The 20,164-nt window shown below is 44.7% G+C and overlaps 1 protein-coding gene across 2 annotated transcripts in view; it reads left to right on the top strand.

The window, feature by feature from the left end:
• The window catches only part of LOC138111390 (USP6 N-terminal-like protein), a 76,469-nt gene that overhangs the window by 20,418 nt on the left and 35,887 nt on the right, over positions 1–20,164 (top strand). Inside the window, exons 3-4 of one of the 2 annotated variants that reach the window (XM_069017069.1) lie at positions 11,108–11,198; positions 11,476–13,218. The exons of the other annotated variant lie outside the window; for it this stretch is intronic. The gene's annotated coding sequence lies outside the window, so the exon portion shown is untranslated. The remainder of the gene's footprint in view (positions 1–11,107; positions 11,199–11,475; positions 13,219–20,164) is intronic. 2 annotated transcript variants of the gene reach the window in all.

The following is a 20,164-nucleotide window of genomic DNA, read 5'->3' as shown; positions in this document are numbered from 1 at the left end:
TAATAGGATCTTTATGCATATGTGATTACCAGGCGTGGACATAGCTTTGCACTAAAATCTCTCTTTACCTATGTTGCACTCAGAAGCTGAATCCTGTGGTCAGCATGGCGTACATCTGCAAACCTCCCTTGGTTTGTTCAGAGCATGATGATCTGGCTGTGCAAACACCTAGGTTTGCTTCCCTAATTTAAAATGAGTTGCAATAAAGAATGTACCCACTCAGGTTCTTGTGGAACTAAATATTGTTTATTTGAAATGGGGGTTTTATTTGCATTTTTGGGTTTTCTCCCTTGTGCTGCAACAGTGGTGAACAGCTTTGAGTTGTTGATGGTATTTGTGGCATAGCAGTGATGTTTCCTAGGATGTGTCCGACTTCTTCCACTCTCTGCTCATGATCATTGGTCTTGCTGAGGGGGCACAAGGTCTCCTGGCCTGTTGGATACTGGGAGTCTGCTGATCCAGCAGTGAGAGGCTGTGGTGAGCCAACTGCTCAGGGACAGGATGTGAGCTACCAACCACAGCAAGTCACTATGATCTTCTCAGCTGCCACTCATTATCATGACCTTGCAGCATTTGCAGTGTGTGATCTGATGCTCAGGAGATAGGTTTCCTGAGTGGTAACTGAACATGCAATCCCAGTACCTGTTGCAGCTGACCAGCCAAGTTGGATACTCTCTGACAACATCCTTCTTTGGCTGTAATTCCCCATAAGATGGGGGGGGGGAGGGGGGAAGAGTGTGGAGGGAGAGAAGGGGGCACATGTAGAGGTTAATAACCTTTTCTCAGGTCTTTGTTGTCTTTTATCCTTTGAATTATCTTTTTTTTTCCCCTAGTGTAACAACAGAATTTTGTAATAAAATATACATGGGAGAAACCAATGCTGTGTTTTTTAGTCAAAACAGTCTCCATGTCATCTGACTATTCAAATGGCCATAGAGAAGTGTTTGGATTAAGGGACTAGAGGCTGAATGCATGTTGAATGAATTAGTTTCTCCACTTTAATGATGTAATGATGATGCTGTTAGAGAAACCACAAAAGAAGAACGTTTCTCAGAGCATCTCTTCTGAGTTCATATCTGTAAACTGCAAACTCAAGTCCTTTTAATAGCAGTTAAAACCGTTGGGTTTTTTTTGAGAGATGCTTTTTCTTTGTTGAGTTTTGTGGTGGGATAGCAATGAGTGCTTGCAGCTGGCGACGGGTTGGCCTCAGAGCAGAGGAGCTTGTCCTCCTGTTTCAGCCCTTGTCCACTTTTCAAGTCATGCCATGCTGTATCAACCCCTCTAGGGAGCTGGTGATAGGTGTGGAGGGATAATAATTATTCCTCTTCAAAACAATGTTGAAGTATGACTTTCAAAGAAAACCATTTTCTTCAAAACTGTTTGCTTATATTCACCTAGAGTAATGCTCCAAGCACGGTGATGACTTTTATTTCCATGGGAAAAGATGCACTTTCTTTCCTTCTTTAATTTAGTTTCACTTAAGGTTGCTTGAAGCAGCTGTTGCTTTGGCTGTTTTCAGATACCAGCCAAAAATACTGGTGTTCAGCCTTCAGAAGGATATGTAGGTTAAATGAAAGGGTAATTTACTGAAGGACCTAACCCTGGCACTGCAGCATCCCTTAGGTAGGTGTAGTCATCTAAAAATGCCTAAGGCATAATAAGAACTTGATTATGCCCCTCCTTGAAAATCTGGTTAGAATTAGAGGTCAATTTAAAAGACTTAATTTTAAGAAGGACTCATATTTGACATTTTGAATATTATTTCTGAGTGAAAATGCTGTATCTTTCTGCCACCGAAAGCGAGGTCCCCTTCAGGCCTCCAAGGCAAGTAGACATCTTCATGCTGAAGTGGTTTCTCTCTTTCACTCTTTTTGCCTGGTGTATTAAAATACCTCCAGATAGGCTGGGTTGTGTTTAAATTAGCTTATCCTCTACCTTAACTACAAAGCTCTCTTGAATATTTTTTACTGTTAGTGTTGAGAGAGAGCATTTCTGTAAGTAGCCCGATTCCAAGGCTATCAGTACATTAATGGGGGGGGGGGGTGAGGGAAAAAGAAGTCTGTGCTTGAGCTTTCTAGCCTTGGAGGTTTGGCAGGCATGTTGTGAAAGAGACTCCTGCTTCCCTGATGGAAACCCTTTGAAAACTTTCTTTGACTCAAGGGACTTTGTATGTCTGGTATAGAAAAGCCTGCGAGCATACTCGTCTCTAGGCGTCTGTGGAAAAACCAGCTGCTGTGTCTGCTTGTGAGAGTTTGTCCTGGGGATCTGCCCAAAAATCTGTTTTTTCCATTGCTTGAGCGAAGTATCAGGCTTGGCACACTTTGTCATGCAAACTGATACAGATAGGGTTGGCAGCTGGCACACCTTTTAAAGAGTCTGTTATTGTAATCTTGCCATAACTCATTAATTATGCTGTTGAGGTAATCATAGTGGTGTACTAGTCTAGCTAAAACAACTGCTGTACAACCAGGGTTCACTTTGGTTCTGTCCTTCCAGTTTGGCATGCTGCAAAGGTACAAGGCAATTCTGTTCTTCTGTACTTCCTCCCTCATGTTTGTTTTGGTATCTGTGATAAAATAATTCCCTGCTCTTCCTAACCAGGTTGCAAAAGCCACAAGGATGATACGTGGGAAAACAGACTTGGTGTTAATAATTTAGAAGCTAGATCATAGAATCAGAGTAGTTTGAGTTGGAAGAGACCTTAACTATCATCTCATCCAACTCCCCTGCCGTAAGGAGGGACACCTTCTACTAGATCAGGTATAAGATGCCTGATGCTTTCTTAAGAGTTGCAGTTGTACACAGGAAAATATGATTCATTTATTGATAGGAACACCCTGCAAAAGGTATACCATGTGAATTTTTACCTATGCAAAGCCTCACTTGTAGGTGTATAAATTCATATTTATACCTAACTGTGAATATATCTAATGAAGGATTAGATATTGGACTGCACTTGAAAAGTCACAATGGCTGTGCTTACTGAGAACTCTATAAAGCTGCATTGATTTGTAAATTGGGCAATCACTTCCTTTTTTGTGGAAATGTGACCCTAACAAAGAGAAGTCTTTGGATTGATTTCAGTTACATATTGTTTTCCTTCCAAATCTAGAATTGCAATTTATGAAAGTTGCAGGGAGACAAAGGCTTATTGGCTGTTCTTGAGAGGGTTTTTGAGATACCCTTTGCAGCAAAGAGACAAGGAGCTGTCAGATTTCCCCATTTGGTGAGCTTGTCCTCTGGTATGCTCTTGTCTACAGAGCAGATGCTGGAGGGCACCAGCTCAGTGTAAACTCTGCACTAAAATGCTCTGCTGGTCTGAGGTAAATGTAATTGCTGTGTGTCTTTCCCAGGGGCTGAGCTATTCTCCTTCCCTGGAAATGAAGAGGAAAAAAATCAGCTGTATTAGCAGATCAAAAAAGAGCAATTTACCAGCCTTCCTAATGCATGGGTCATGCGGTGCCTGGAGCTGGGCTTTTTGTTAAGAGCAGCTTAAATAAGAAAAGCAAGCAAACCTCCAAACAAAACAGAAACCAAAACTAACAAAGGAAGCATCTGTATTCAGATGAACTGATATAGGTGAGGGAGGAAAAAACAAGTCATCAGAGACTTCCAAAGGCTTGCTGTTTTGGTCTGGAAACTGCAGCCTGGAGATGGCAGGCACTTTACAGTCTGATGGTGATGCAGATGGATCTATGGTGCTATCCTAGGTAAAAGCAGGCTGGGTGATGAGAAGTGGCTGATGATGCTGATCTAGGATGCAAGAAGGTGAAGACTCTGGTCTTGCTCTGTTTAGAAGAGTTGAGATGCACCTCTCCAGGGCAGCTCTTGTTCTGTTCACTGTGCTTTTGATGCAATGAGAGGTATTAAAGGAAGGAAGGAAGGAAACTTTGTCCCAGCATTGGCCTCTATTTTCACCTTGCATAGTAAAGCAGATAGTGTGGCATGAGTTTGTGGCAGTGCTGAATGAGCATCTCTCCATGACAACATGGTAGGAGCCCTGGTCCGCAGGGCACTTCAGGCTGAGGTGGGTTGGTTCATTTGAAAGCCTGGCACAAGGCAGCGATGCTTAGGTCAGTGTTTTTATTGCTGTAGAATTTGTAATGCTGGGTTAAGGATGCATCCCTGCAAGTACATGAGCAGGAGGACCATTTGTTCTGGTTACTCTCCTAGTTGCCAGAAGCCCAACTGGTTCGAGGTGAGAGAAGAAAGAAGAGAAGGGGCTGTTTTAGCTGGATGCCAAATACAAAGAGGGAGTATAATGTACCCACAGGCTGCATCGTCGGCACATAAACCTAGTGAACAGGAGAGAGGACAGACTGCTTGTATTAGCACTGCTGTCAGCTCTCATTTTCTCACAGCTGGAGGACCATGAATGCACAGACCCCATTGATGGGATGTCCTGGTTTTAACCTTCTCAGTCCAGGGATTTGTCAGCCCCAAAGCATAACATGTTTCTGTGTGCACCTTTCCAGTAGCAAAGGGTTTCGCACCCTTTGCTGAGTGGTCCGTGCCAGCCCCAGAGCTGGTTAGTGCCATGTTGCTTATCTGCACCTCTCTGTGGAGCGAGAGGTGACTGGCCCACAATTTCTAATTGTGATCATCACTCTCATTATTACTGTCTGCAATGTCCACAGAGCTCAGTTTTTTGTTTAACCAGCAACTGGTGAGAGAATCCTCATGAAATTTTGGTAACATCATTTTAGTACCTTAAAATCCTTGGCTTCTTGTAATCAGAAATGAGTAACCTGGTGTGAGAGTACCTCAGTACTCATAGTGTGCATGAACACTTGAAGCAGCTGCCTAGGATGGAAAGCACAGGAGGAGTTCAAAGAAACAAGCATTTTGTCAGCCTGGTTGGAAAGCAGCTACAGCAGTGAGTAAATGCTTCCTTTTATGTGCACATGCAGTGTCTGACATCCAGGCAGAATGCTGACAAGCTGCTGTGGCTTGGAGGACAAGTAGTTGAATGATCTGCATAAAGTCCTTACAATTTCCTCTCTCAAAGCAGAAGTGGCTAAAAAACCTTCAGAAGAAGAGACCTGTCTGATTTCGTTGTTGTTAATTTGTTCTGGAGGGTTGGTTGCTACAAGGAGAGGGATCTTTGCTCTGTGTTACTGGTTTTGGATCTGCTCTTGGTTCAAGGAGATAGAGATGTCCTCTCTGTGAGCCATGAACCTGTTTCCTGGACCTTGTGCTCATGCCTCTTCTAACAGACAGAGCAGCCTTAGAGTCGAGTGGATCTACTTCCTCCCTGCCATGAATGTTTCCACTGTTAATGAAAGATATTTTTGTTTTGGAGGAAAAACACACCCAAAGCCACCCTGGCAGGTAGGTTTGTGCCAGGTTTTGACTTGGATACTTAGTGAAACAGAGGAACAGCTTGAAAACAGTGCCCTGGTCCTTCAGCTGCCTGAGGAGAAGTGCAGGAGTAAAGTGGCTTAAAACTCCTTCAGTTCAGCAGTGTGGCATTCCTTGTGAGTGCACTGATTTTCACAGCCTTCCACTATCAGCTACCAGTTAATGGCTTTGGGAGGGTTTGGTGTGCATGGGAAAGCTGTGGTGTAGAGAGGTGATCCTGCTGTGTCTTCCTGGAAGATTGTCATCTCAGGTGGCGCAAAAGTTTTGTAAGCACTGTCTGCTTGTTGCAACATCTAAGATTGCAGTGGTCTGTGTGGGAGGGATGTCCAAGCAGATGGAGATGCCTCTTGCCCTCAAATGTTTTCTGTGAAGTTTGTGACCCATTAATCGTGAGTGTGTGTTTTTTCTAATGGGCTGATGGTTGTAGATGCTGGATAAATTTTGTGCCATGCATTGGGGATCTCAGTCCTGGAGTTTGAGCTGCCTTTTGATTGATGAAGGGCTGCGTTTGTTCTTGTCTGTTTCAACATTTGCAGCTTCTGTTTGAGTGAAACACTATAGAGAAGACAGGACATTCTGTGTCTCACTGTTTGGGCTCTGCACCAGAGAAAACATTTCCCCTCTGAATCCTTTGCCCAGGAAAGAGCAGGTGGTGGTTGTTCTCTGCAAGAACAGCTGAAAGTATCTGCGATCCCCTCTTGATCTGCTTGTATTTCAGAGCCCTGTCAGAGACAGTCTCTTAAGACACCAGGTCAAAGGGTTTAAATGCTGGAGCCCAAACCTCTCCCAGCTTTGCTGTAATGCCCATGTGTGGTAGCTCAAGAGTAGAAGACCTGCCACACTGGCTCCCAGCCAAGGTCCAGACTGACAGGTATCCCCTCCCCTGGTGACAACCAGAGTGGATCCTCAGGGAAGGACGAGTCTCTAGGTTTAACAGCTGCACCAGTGTTGTCCTCCTGCAGTTTCCATGGTACTTTGCAGACACTTTCTGTAGCTCACTCTGAGTAGCAGAACATGTCACCACATAACTGGGGGTCACTTGGAAGAAGTATTTTATCCTTCTGCTTGACTTTTTTCTATCTGCTCTCTCATGGTCTTTCACTGTGAAGAATTGTTCTTTGCTCCTAACATGGTTTGCATGACACCAGTGGGTCCTGCAGGTTGTTTTCTTTCTAGCCTCAGTACATAGGTACCTTTTTTTGTGGTGCCCACAGCTTAATATTTCATGATGATCCACTGTCTGCTTTGACTGTGCTGCTCTGGAGTCTGAATTTGGACAAGCGCTTTGTGGATGCTTTGAAGGGGATTAGAACTGACCTTTAATTGAAGAGAAAATGGAGTAATACCAGACTTATTTGCAAAAGCATTCTGTGCTTGTAGCTGGAAGAGTTGTTGAACATACCAAAGAGAAGGAATTTAGAAACATGCCCACATGACCCCTTACCTATTATTCAGCAGGCATTTTTGTTGCACATCTTGCATTTATTTTATTGCTAAAACTTTAGGCAATTTATCAGTGTTTCCATTCTGTAACTGGACACCCCTTTGCACTGTCTGCCTCTCCAGCCAGAAACGAAGTGAGAGTGATCTTAGCTAACAGCATGATCTCAGCAATTCATCTAGACGAAGACAGAAGTTGGCTGCTCTCTCCATTTATTCACTTAAAGTACTGAAAGCTGCAAACGAACTCATTTCAGTTTTCCTAATGCTGTGATAAGAAAATAACCAGTCCCATTTCCTAAAATTTTCCAGAGCTGATGTCCATGTGCATAGAAAAATCCAACACATCCGAAGTCCAACTCACAGGTTCCTATACATGAGCACCACTGCTTGAGATGGCTTGATGGAAATAACGTTGCATCCAGCGAATCAATCACTGTGTTCCACAATAGATAGTACACTTAATAGCAGCTTAATTTCCTGTCTTGGCTGTAGGTTTTTCTGATCTCCCCTCAGCAAAGATTTATATTTGAATGTCTATGGATTTCTGTGTTGTGCATATAGAGGTATTGCTTGGTATGGACTTTTGGGGACAATGGGAAAGCTCTGCCAGCTCTTGCTCTTGCTTGGTGAGGAAGGGAGCAGGCCAGAAGTTAAGTCTACAGATCTCTACTTCTCTGCTAAGCCTTGTGTTTTCTCTGTGCTGGTCCATATTGGAGGCTTGGAGATCCATCAACAGCAGTAGAGTAAAAACTGTGTGGTAACTGGTTTTGGTGAAACTTTTCTGTGTGTCTTGGTTTCTCTTTCCAATGGAATTTCCTTGAAACTCTCTCCCCATCTTCTGTTCCTGTATCAGATTGAGAAGGGCCTTTGTCAATGGCAAGGGCTCCCAATCACTAAGATGACTAACTGATGATGGGCCTGAGCAAATAGCTGCCTGCCTGATCAGATGCTGATGGCTTGGCGGGACGTTTCCTCTCCTCCTGCTTTTTGGGTGGTCCCACAGTACCTGTCATAGTTTCCTGTGAGACTTGTATTCACTGTGCATGTGGGATTTGTTCTTCACCTGTGACCAGAACGTGACTGGTGTTTCTTTAGGAATAACAGCAGCAGAACCAGGTAGCTGTCATCTGCTCTCCAAAAAGCACTTGGTTGCTGTTTTCTCTTATGCTGCAACAAAGCACTGCAGACTCTCTGTCTTTTGCTCCAAATGCAGGTAGCTTTCTTTGGTCTTTTGTGTTCCTGAAGAACCTTGTGGCAACGCTACACCAAAATTCTGCTGTTCAAGTTGAGTTGTGCCATGGACATATCCTTCCCCTGAGGGGAGGAGCAGAGCCTGGACCAAAGGTGACTGATGTTATGCATTAAACAAGGTGACTTGCCACAGTGTAGTTGGCATCAGTGGTCCTGGGAGATAAACTTCTGTGGGGCGTAGTGTGCCCATGTGTCCTTCCCACTGTGAGACGAAACTTGGCACAGTCTGGCTTTGCAAAGCACAGTAAAATGCTGTTGGAGAACGTACTCCTGACCCTCTGCCCTCCTGCTGGAGCAGAGCCTGCAGAGTGCCAGCCTTTGTCAATCTGAAGTCAAGGGGCTGTTGTCCCCCAAGGTGCAGGGGATGGAGAAGCCTTGCAGCAGGTTAGGAGGAGGGAGCATCTGTGGCTGTGCGTGTTCGGTGCCCACGTGGCAGAGAGTGTCTGTCAAGGCATGGGTTTGCAAACAGAGGAGCTCATTAGTTAGAGCAGCCGGATGGTGTGGCAGAAGGCCCGGGCTTGGGTAAGCTTTTGGGCAGCTACTCGAAGGAGGAGGCAATTGCTGAAACATTCATAAACTTGACTGTGAGCAGACTTCCCAGTTGCCTCATCCGCAGTGGAGATGAGGGAGTGCAGCCAGGAGCTGCTGTACTCATCCCAGGAGAGATGGCAGGGAGCTGCAGGCTCCAAAGTTAATTCCCTTCATTAAGTCCCATAACAAATTTCCACCTTCAAAAGCCTAAATGAGCAGAGGCCTGCCAGAGCAATACCCGGAGTGGTAGCTTTTCCTATTTTTTTTTTTTTTCCTTGTCCTGTAAGGTTCATATGGAGGAGAGTGCTCTTGGAGTCTCAAGAAAAATAGCAACAAAACAGTGCTAAATACTGGCTATAAAAAACCTACTTATGTGTTGCACGTGTTGAAATGTGACAATGGGGGCATCCCATGCAAGCCCCTTGTTATTTTAGCTTTTACTCTTTGCTGCATATGTAAGTTGTAATACTCTTTTTAATAGTATTCCCGTATATTTAGAAATAAGGGTACAGTGTTTTAGCCTCCTAACACCTTCATTCTTAGCATGCCTCTCAAGGCAGCCAGGTGTACTGGTACCTGGTTTTATGGGCCCATGTCCCACACAGGCTAGGCTGACCTATCTGGTTGAGGGCATTTTCCCAAATTGTTGTCTTGTTTTCCTTTTTAAGTTTTCTCCTGTTTTCCTCCTGAAAAGTAACAGTGGATGGTGTGAAGAGCAGAGTCAGGAATTGAAGCATAACTGCTGCACTTGTCCTCAGTTCACCCTCTCATGTCTCTCACCACGACAGCCTGTGTTAACAAAGATGACAGTGTGTTAGCCAGAAGAAATAAATTTTTTGCTGTTTGGGGAATTGGCTAATCATTACATGCCTCAGTTTCCCCAATTAAGAATGTGCCCTTTAAAACTGCCTGTTTTCTCCCAAGTTTGTATCTCTTTCAAACAGGTACAAATTTTATTATAAAGTCCTCTGCAGCAATGCTGTCCTGAATCCGATGCTGCTTCTTACAGAGAGGCTCCAAGTGCTTCTCTGCAGCAGTTGGGGAATGGCCTTGAACTTGATAGGGACAGAACTTGAAAGGGGTTCTTCTTAGTTTTTTAAAGGTACTTTTGCAGATGTTGTGGTTAAAGGCTTCTATTTTTAAAACCCTAAATCTTGGAATGTGGCTCCATAACAGTATGTAGTGGGATTTGGAAAACATCTGCTAAAATTGTATATACAGAACAGTGAAACAGTTAGGTCATGTTAAAGTTGTTAGACTTTCTGGTGCTAGTGCATGTCTTTTGGTTTGTTTTTTTTTTAAATGAATGTTTTTCTTTTTAAAAATACAAATAATAGACCTTCCATTTTAGACAAATGTCCCTTTTTTATGATGGTGTTTTTTTTCCTAGTAAATGGCTTTTTTAGTGGGAGCTGCCTTGCTCTTTCCATCTGATGTCTGTGCCCACATCTCGGAATGTTTCCATTTCAGAAAGGAGGAGGATTCTGGTGCTAGCAGGCAAACTTCAAAAGCTGCCATGCAGGGAAGTTCACAGTTCTGAGGAATTCGGGATGAGTGAGAAATAAAACAACACAAAAATCCCTTAAACTTTTACTGCCTGCAAAAATAACAGAAAAATTTGCTTCTTGGTTCCTCTAGTCCTTGTCATGCTAAGGTACTGAAACTGAATAATCCTGTCATCTCCTAAAAAGAACCAGAGATATTTAGGAGCACTCAATAGCATTTAAAGAAAATACGATGTTTTTCCTATTGAATGCTGCAGTTGTGCTGTCACACTTGGTGACTTAAAATGGGACTTTTGGGTGCTGTTTAGATGCAGGACATGGCATGCAGGTAATGGCTCTCTTTCCCCACATGCAGTGTTATTACTGGTGTTTGACATACCACAGACCCAGTGGTACCCAGTAGTCATGCTCACCCTATCCCGAGCACCCAACTCCAGCCATCCTCACGGAGCTGAGTTTGAATTAGGCAATCTTTTTCTGTCCAAGCCTCCTAAGAGCCTATTGAGAGGGAAGGGGAATGGCTTTTCTCTCCAAGAGCAGCTGAATGTGGTGCCCTAGTTACCATGGTTTTTTAAATGGAGTACTTCAGAGGATGTACAAAAGCATCTTTAGTACTTGCAGTACAAGGAGAATGAAAGGACCTAGATTATGTCAGCAGTGTAGCGGAGGCTTAAGTGAGTATCATTCATTTATTGTTAGGAGATGACCCAATTTGGATTGTATTTATGGAGTTGGAGGGGAGAATGGACCTGTTTCAGATTACTTTTGAGCTTTAAATGTACTTACAGGCTTTGTGTAGGGATTGCATTGGCTCCCGCTGGGTAAACACAGCCTTTTGGAGGGTATTCCCCATGTACTGGAGCAGTGATGTATCCTGGCTTGTCTTGTGCTACCAAAATGGGTTGATTCATACCATGTCTCTCCACATGGCCATGTACTGAGTGGGGAAAAAAATGAGTTGTCAGACAGAACTTGCCCAGCTGATTTTTATTTATTTTATTGTATTTTCTTGCAAGGCTTTTAAAACCTCCAGTTACTATTTGCAGACTGGTTCCAGCTAAGCAGATCCTTAGCTGAAGGCTGTGGCCCTGCAAAGGACTGATGAAGGTAATGGGTCATGAAGTCTGCACACAGTGGGATGCTTCTTTCGGTTGTTTTTTTCCCCTCCCTTCCTGTAAAACAGTGGGTGGTGTATTTTAAACACTACCTGTGTCATGGTCCACTGCCTCCTTCTTTTCACCTGGCTGTGATGGCAATATCTGCATCTCCTTCTGGGAGGTTCCTACTGTCCTTTAAACAATTTTGGTACTGCTGAGAGGAACACACCATCTGCAGGTCCTGTAAAGGATGTAATTTCTTGAATTATTTCTTTTCCCCTGCAAAGGTTCCTGTAGTCATTACATCACGCTCGACCCTGATGATGCAAACTGCTTTGAGAAGCGTCCAGAGCAGAAGCTGCTGTCCTTAAACCCATCTGCAAATTTGAGAGGGGGAAGTGAGAAGAAAAGCATGGAAAACTTATAAGGAACTGAAGCTTGGTAAAGCTCAGCTTCTTCAGCAAACACTACATGCTAGCTCAGATGGGCCTTGTGTGAAGAGCACTGGAAATCTGAGTTGTGTTGTAAATTCATTAGCAGCATTCACCTTTGTTTCAGTGGAGCCAGGGTTGCCATCTCCAGCTAACCAATGCTTTAAGTCTGTGCCTCTTCCTCTGCAGAGGCACATCTGCCTCACATCCTCTGCAGCCTGCTTTTAAGGGGAGCCCTCTCCCCGTGAAGAGGAGGAGAAATGCATCCATCCCTTTTCCTATGAAGAGGGGGAGAAATGCACCTATCCCTTTCCCTAAAAAGAGGGGGAGAAATGCATCCATCCCTTCCCACAGCCGTCCCAGCAAGCCACAGTCTGGTCTGCTCCAGGGGGAAGCTATATTCCAGCTCTGGAGGTGTATGGCAGGATGGTCGCTGGGACACCCGCTGGAGGAAGAGAGGGCTGCAAGCACTTAGAGACTATCTGGACTTGCTCCTTTGAAGATACCATCAGCTGCAAAGTCTGGATGCATCCAAGCACCAGTGCATCCATGTCCAGAGTGTGCTGGCACCACTTGACTTCTGCATTAAGGAAAGTTGTTGCTCTGTAAGAATCAGCATCCAATGCTTTTAGGTTTACAGAGACCTGCTGGCTGGGAAAGCTTTTTTGTTTGTAGGCCAGAGTAGCAAAAGTAAGTTAAATGCAGGTGTACTGCACAGCTGGAGGTGGGGGCAGGCAGGTAGTCTCATGGGGCAGGGTTCCTGGGTTCTGCCAGCACACCAAGGTCAGAGCAGCACCAGGTTGCCAGCAGCAACTGCAGAATTGAGCATGTAGGGGCAAACTGGCATTTCCTCCTTTTCCTGGCTTTCTCAGGAGTGCAGATGGCAGGTTTTGAGAACTAAAGGCTTCATACAGAGAGGTCTGTCTAGCGAGGGATATGTAAACCTCAGTTCAGGCTTGGATGTGTTCCTTTTCTGTCTGTAGAAGGTTTAGGCTGATTATTCTGTTCCCTTTAGGTTTTCCTTCCTGTTTTTTTTTTTATTTTTTATTTTTTATTTTTTACTTAGATTTCATAGTGTTGATCCAAGTAAAGGATAATGAAAATTAAGTAACTTGGCCTGCCTCTTACACAGCCACTGCTGTGTGTAGTTAGCAGTTTAATGAGAAATGAGGCAAGGCAGAGCTCAGTTTGCTCTCATATGGCCAAACTGGCTGTGCAGGACTTAGGAGTAAGATGGGATAGTAATCGAGTGTGATGTTGTGGTCTTTAGGGCAAGACCACAGGAAAAGCATTGTATTCCTTTGAACAGGATGGAGCCTTTCACGTGATTTTTTTTTTTTTAAACTTTGTAATTCTGTAATCTTGATCTGTTATCTAAAAGGAGGAAGACGTCCTAAACTTGGAAATGTATTTCATCTACTCGAGGAGCAGAAGATTCCATCTTGGTCTGTCTAGAGAGCCCTGGTGTTCCCCTGGTGTGGGGCATCTTGTTTGGCAGATGCTGGGGGTTGCTGTGCCCAGGGCGATGCACTGAGTGACCTTTAAACTTGCATTAGGGCTGGAGGGTTTTTCCTCTGTTCCTGTTGGCTCACCTCCAAGGTATGTTGTGGGCTGTGCAGTGCTCGCCTACAGAACCTCCCCCAGACTTCCTCTTCACTGTGTGTCTCATACCTGAGAAGTCACTCCAGAGCACCTCTCCACTGGTGCTTCCCACTTGGTGAAATCTGTCTGTACGGGCAGTCTGTCATTGATCTGGCCCGACTAGTAGGCTGACTCCTTCCAGAGCTCACTGGAATTTCAGAAGAAATAAAAAAATAGCTTTAATGTCAGTGGCCTTGAATCAGGAGGATTGATTACTGCTTTTTCATTCATCCTGCTAGCTTTTCTCCTGGACTTCTTGGGCATGTGCAGATTATAATTTAATTTCCCCTTTAACTGAATAACTTTGAAAGGACTAAAATCAGTAGCTGTTTGGAATCGTGACTGGGGATGCAGAAACTTTCATGCCTTTCTCTTCTACAGCAGATAATGCTTCAGGTGCAAGAGGGAATAATGGGGGCGCTGTCCTGTGAAGCGATCCACTGCACGTCTTGCAGCCAGAGTCCTGTTTCAAGCCCTACGGCTCTTTTAATCTCATGTGTGACCCTCAGCTTTTAAAGAGCACGGCTGAGCCTGCTTTTTCACCTTGGCAAGTTTTAGTCCCACATGTTGTGGTCCTCAAGCCCGGAGAGTGGCTTTTCTGCCACTGCCACTTTTCTGCCTGATGCTTTAACCTGGTTTCAATGTAACACCCCTGTCTGCTTTCTCCTAGTAACCTCTTGCTCTATTTCACCTACATTTTGTATGGAGTAGAAACCCTACAGAGTTTATTTTCTACTTTCTGGAGAGATGTAGTCTTAAGTTACTTGAGGGAAGACAGATGGGACCTGCCAGCTTTTCATATGCCGGCAGCCCATCAAGGGTAGAAACTATGTCTGGTGGCTTGCCAGGATGAGCTTGTTAGCGTATTGCCACAGGGTGGTTAGAACTCGGGGACACAGGGAATGACTCCTTACAAAATTGGGCTGCAGTAGTTAAGGTGTCCACAGAAAAGTGACATGCGTGCCTCACTCTTTGGAGGTTGCAGGGGGAGCCTGTGGATTGGCCGTAGTGTGACATAGTGTAACACCCTTGAGCATCCCTACCGTGGCTGGGTGTGGAAGTTCCAGGGCTGGCTTGCTCATCACCTGCCTGGGCTCCACGGTTGGATCCTTGAACCCCGGGGGGGAAACATGAGCTCTTTTCTTGAAAGACAAAACGCGAAGTACTACAAACCACAACGGCTTCCACGCTAAAAATACCATAAAAGGCTGTGTCCTTAGGAGCTGGGCATGGGAGCAGTTCCCACCCACATTACTGCGGCATGAGTCACTAGGCTATTGCAACTGCTCTCCATGTGGATGCCCGGCTGAAGATGCACCGGGAACAGAGGGAGGAAGGGGAACTGCTCCGTAGCGCTGTGGAAGTGATAAAGAGTTACGGAAGAAGAGGATGACGTGCGGGCATACGTGAACACTTCACTTTCCTTTTGTTAGATTTTTTTTTGTTTGGTAATTTTTGTTTGTTTGTTTGTTTTTGGAACTTCCAGCAAATGGTATTTGCTGATGATTTGAACTTAAGGCATTTGCAGCCAAGAGTCTTCTGAATATGCAGAAACCCCCAGTTTGCTTTTAGGAAGCACAGTAATTGCCACATGATTAATATGAAGCTGGAAAACCCCTCTGACATGGAAGTATGTTTTATTTACTCTCTCTAAGCAAAGTTTTTTTTTCTCTCTCACTCTTCTCTCCCCTCACCTTCATCCTTTTCCCCCCTACCCTGATGCCAAAATAGGCTGTGTGTCCTTGTGACAGATGGTGAAAAAGCACATTTCCCTTACATTGCACGCTGTTCTTCCCTGTGCTTTTTATCCAACAAGCAGGTATGAGGGAGTAAATTTGTTTAGGTTGTTTAGGTTTCTTTCCTGAGACGCCACACACCTGTCCAGGCCCCAGCAAGGCTATGGGGTATTGTTTTCCCTTTTCCTTCCCTTCTGCTTGACATCTTGGCTATCGGGGTTTACCGGAATAAGTTTGTCAGTGAGAAATTCTATAAAAAGCTTCCTTTATTTAGACACCAACCCAGTAATGACATCATGTGGGCACATCTTGGAAGTTCCTTCAGGCTGAGCGGACAGAGGGAGGTGGTGGCTGTGAATCTGAGCCCTGCCTCTTTCCCAGTACACCCCTCTGGTTGTGCTTGGTGGCTGTCCTTCAAAATAACCCCAATCCTGCTCCTCCTCCTTTGGGGAGAGAACAGGGAGGCCCCCAGCACACTGGTGCATCTCTCTTTAGCAAACTTTTTAGCAGTAGAATATAGCTGTGGTGGTCTGGTTGTCTTTCTACTCATCACTTCCAGGTTAGTCCTTTGCAGTGCTCTTTGGTGGGTATTCACCTTGACTTCTCAGGGAAGCAGGAAGCTTGCACACTCAGTCTGTTTGGTGCTACCAAGTTTTGCATCAGGCCAGTTTCAAATAACTTTGACAGGGAAGCAGGTGGAGTAAAGGTACAAATGCCTGCATGGACAGGCAGAAGGCAGTGGGAATGGGCACATATGAGATGTATTGCTTGTGTTGTGGTGGAGGGAAGGGCGCATCTGGAGGGGGGCAGCAGAGCAAGAGTTGGCCACCAATGTAATGGACTGTCAAAATTATTTTGTGTGTGACTTCTTAAAAAAGTGTTGGTTTGAGTGTTTTTAAGTGGGGAAGGGTGTAGATTTGTTAAGGGTTAAAAAGTAGTGTGTGTGACCTGGACAAGGCTTGTGGACTTTCTGGAGAAGTTATTCCTGGATTTCATTCACAGCTTTGGAGAAGAAAGCCTGTTGTGGTGTGTTAAGCTTCCCCTTGTATGTGCTCAGTTTGTTAAAATGTTATCACAGGTGTTTCCTTACCTGCCTGCAGTAACTCCTGGGTGGTTTTTTATGTGATCAATAAACCAGAGCTTATTTATTTAATGGAAAGATATAAAAGGCTGAGGGAGGTTAATTGACTTCCTTGAATTCTGCTCATCCTACTGTTGAAGTAAGCCCTAAGGTTGGTGCACATCATGGCTATTGCTCTTTAGAGCTGGGAGACTTTTAGCAGCAGACTGACCAATTCAGTGTGACCATAATGCAGATTTTTCCAGTCCTGTCTAGAATTTGGGTCAGAAGAGAGGCAGTTTCCAGCCCTGTGCTGATACTTGCTTTGCACTGCTGCTCCACTTGTTGTCCTTCCCAAACTGACCTCCTTGATACTCTGAGTTATTAAAAAATAAAAATAAATCTATATTGCACAAATACTCTGCAACATTGTATGGGTGGCCAAAATACTCTGTTCTTTCTAGAAACTTATTTTGCAAAGTTAGGTGTTGTTAGAAGAAAATACAGATTTGCAGCTGCCAGTTTCCGGGAGTTTTCCAATCAGGTAGCACAGAAAAGCAGGATCTTTGTGGGGACAAAGTCTTTTCCTAGGGTCTCTTGTTGTGATCCTTGGCAAAAAAAAAAAAATCCAGTGTCCAAAATACAACCTTAATTAAAAAACAAATATGTTTTTACCACTGGGAAGTGACATCTGATAATGTTTTCTCTAAAGATGGGGTGTGGGGATTGGGTATTTTTAGCTGCGGCTATTCTCAAGTTGTTGTTTTGTGACCTTCTCCTAATAATACATTTCTTTAATACTTTAGGGTTTTTGTAGTTCTAGAAGCTTTTTCAGACAAAGATGGGGGGAGAAGAAAAGGGAGCAGCAGCCCATTGGCAGGAGAATTACTGAAATGTGTTCTGGTGAATATTGGCACCTAAGGGGGTGCAATGTTAGAGTTGGGTGTATCTCGTGAAGGACCTTTCCCAGGTCAGAGACATGGCTTGTGCTTCCTCTGGCTGTAGCAACTGTGAGATTTCCACTGCCTGCCTCCTAAAAGCAGTTGAGAACAGGATCAAGAAGGTTTAGCTAGCTGAAAGAGGAAAGCTTAGACAGAGGAATGATGTGTGGATAGAGATACTGTAGTGCAGGAATCCCATGGAAGGGCAGGTGTAAGAAATGGCAGTTTAAATGTAGGTCTTTTTGGTTTGGGGTGTGGCTTGACTGACTGGAGTCTCTTGGGATTTACCTGCAAGTGTTGTCTCTGAGAGAGCCAATAAATTCCCATATGAAACCTGAAGTTCTTCATCATCCACCGTCTGCTGGGCTTCTCCTCACCCCTTGTTGACAGACTGAAAAGCAAGCACGGATCCTGAGGGTCCTGTGGGCTGATCCTGGGCTTTTGTGAACATCAGAGGGGCTGTGAAAAAGTTTCTCAAAGCTGGTTGGTATAAAAGATAGGAGAGAAGAAGCATTTTCAGGTTGAGTTGTTGACGTTGTCTGTGTCTCAGTAGCTACCCATGGAGATGGTCTGGCTCTCCAAAGGGAACAGCAGTTATGTGTTTCCCTGGGCTTGCCTCTGATGGCATTGTGGGAGGAAGACAATTAAGCTGAGGGTAAATAATAAACACACATGAAAGCAAGCAAGCTGAAAGAAGGACAGACAAGAGTGGTCTGTCTGTGTTGCATCTGTGGTGTGCTGCTCCATCTCAGAGAGTATCAGGAAAGTTCTCCAGGAAGAACCTGATGGGGCTGAAGAGGTGTCTGGCTGAAGGGACAAGGAAGGTGTTTAAGTTGGTTGTTTACTTGTTTATGTAATTCTTTTTTTCAGAACCCAAATCAGTGATCAGTGGTTTCTGCTAATTGCTAATAAATTAAATGATCTCAGGCTGTTTTGCTTTCCAGCAAATCCTTTCATGCTGTGGTGCCTTTTTAATGACCAGAGGCACAGTCAGAAATGACAGCCCAGTCTTCTGAAGTTGTTTAACACCACATGTCCAGCATTGAGTCAGGAAACAGAAAAAGCTTGCTGCTCCTCAAAAAAATTGAGCCCACCTCCTGTGGCCACTGGTGGGGGAGAGTGGGCTATGTGGTGTGGGGTACTTGCAAGTCCCACACTGCTCTGGGGCTGGGCAGGATTTATCACAGTAAAAGGGATCTTGCTTGAAAGAGGTTATGGATCATTCAACATCAGAAACTTGCTAAAGCGGTCCTTTCTGCACAGCCCTCCCCCTGTATTCTTGGACCAAGAAATTACTTACTTATTTTGAAGCTCATATTTTTGAAATCTGTCTTGGGCAGAGCCTTATGCCAAAGTGATGGCCCGAGTTAAGGCCTCCTTAGGCTCCTTTAAGGGAGCTTTCATCAGGAGATGGTGCAGGGCTGGTGCTGATCTCCTGCAGGTGCCTGTTGTGCATTTTCCCTTACATTGAATTTGGGACACAAAGTGGTTATCTGGGTGATGTTTTCATTGCAGGGAACCCCCACCTGTGGATGAAAGCTGTTTGGGCTTGGCATTGGCAGTTGTGGGCAGGTTTCAGTCATGAGTCTGCAAGGTGTCAGCTTATGTGGCCAGAGCGAGTATTTTGTATCCTGAATAATACTTGGACTTTTGGTGCCCTTCTTAGGTTTAGGACCTGACACTTGATACTCTGGTTGCTTAAAAAAAGATTAAATTAAAAATAAAGAGTGACTGAGTAGGGCTTTTTTGGGAACTGTAACCTTGGTGCCCTGTTTTCATGTGACACCTGTGTTTAATTCTTTATCATAACTCATTAGCAGAATGAGCCAGCTCACGCGGGCTAAGTGCCTTGTGTGAGAATGTTTCCTTTGGTCACTGAATAAAGGAGCAGCCCCAGCAAGAGTGGAAGCTTCATCTGTGTCATTTGGGGATGAAACATGGTGATAAGAGATCTGGCAGGAAGGAAGTGCAGTGTGTGGTGACAAGAGCATGTTCTCAAAGTAGCGTATTTGGAGTACAATACAGCAGATACTCAGGGTGGGCACAGCATCTTCTGGGGATGGTTTGCAGCTGGAAAACAGGGGCAGCCACTTGAAGCCAGGTCAGTGGTGCAAAAATGGCCCTGTCTCTTCAAGCCACACTGCTGGAACATCGTCTTCTCCACAGGACCTGTAAGGTGATGGAGGAGGTGCTGGAGACTGCGCAGCTGGGAAGGGCAGGAGCGGGCTGTGTCCAGTCTGGGCTGGATTTACTGGGTGGGCTCTGACGGGCCTCTGTCTCAAATCACCCCCTGCTGCTTATTGTTGGGAGTGAGCTGTTACTCTACTGAAAACTGTTCCAAAACAAGGGGGGCAGAAACAATCTGGGAAAGCAAATATTTTCTGATAACGGTGAGCAACAAGCTTTTGTTTGCTGTCAATGGAAGGAAGTGGGAGAAACTTGTAGTAACTCTAATGCAGCACAGGCTTTACTGCTGGAAAAGAGATTTAGTGCACACATTCCTCTACCAGGTCCTAGGAGGGGAGATATCCATGAGGAAGGGCTGCTTGAAGTGGGTGGGAAAGGCATGGCTTTTGTTTTGCTGCTGTAGTGCATCTGTGTGAAGCAGATGCTAAAGGAAGGTCTGTGGCCAAGATGGAAATCCAGGTCCAGGCTTACATGGGAAATCGGAACCAGGGAGATGAAGTCCTTGGTTTGTATTCAGCCAGGACAAGATTGAAGCAAAGCAAGCTGTGCTTTAAATTAAAGGGAGGCCCCTCTCTACTCAGCTAACAGTAATGATAAAGTGTGAACCAGCTCTGATCTCTGTTCTCTGGAAAGATCCTTCCTGCTGAAGGACCTGATATTTTGAAAAAAAAAAAAAAAAAAAGAAATGGCAGAAAGCTCCCATGCAATATTAGATTTGAAGTCTTATCTGAAGGCCTGCAGGCATGTTCTAACACAGGGATCTTATTCTTTGTGTTGGACCCATTCTTTACATTAAGGAAAAAAAGTTCCTTTCCTATCAAAAGGCACTCCACTGTGCTTAGATGCTTATTTATTTGCAACTTCCCTTTTCCAAGCTTTCTTGCACAGTGCACAGTCCAGCTGCCCTCCAGTAGGATGCTTTGTGGTCTCCCAGGTTTTGATCTTGGAACAGGAAGATTAATTTCCCAAGCTGCTGAGGA

This window comes from Aphelocoma coerulescens, chromosome 5 (assembly GCF_041296385.1).
Source record: "Aphelocoma coerulescens isolate FSJ_1873_10779 chromosome 5, UR_Acoe_1.0, whole genome shotgun sequence".
NCBI lineage: Eukaryota > Metazoa > Chordata > Aves > Passeriformes > Corvidae > Aphelocoma > Aphelocoma coerulescens.
This window is presented reverse-complemented; position numbering and strand designations above follow the sequence as displayed.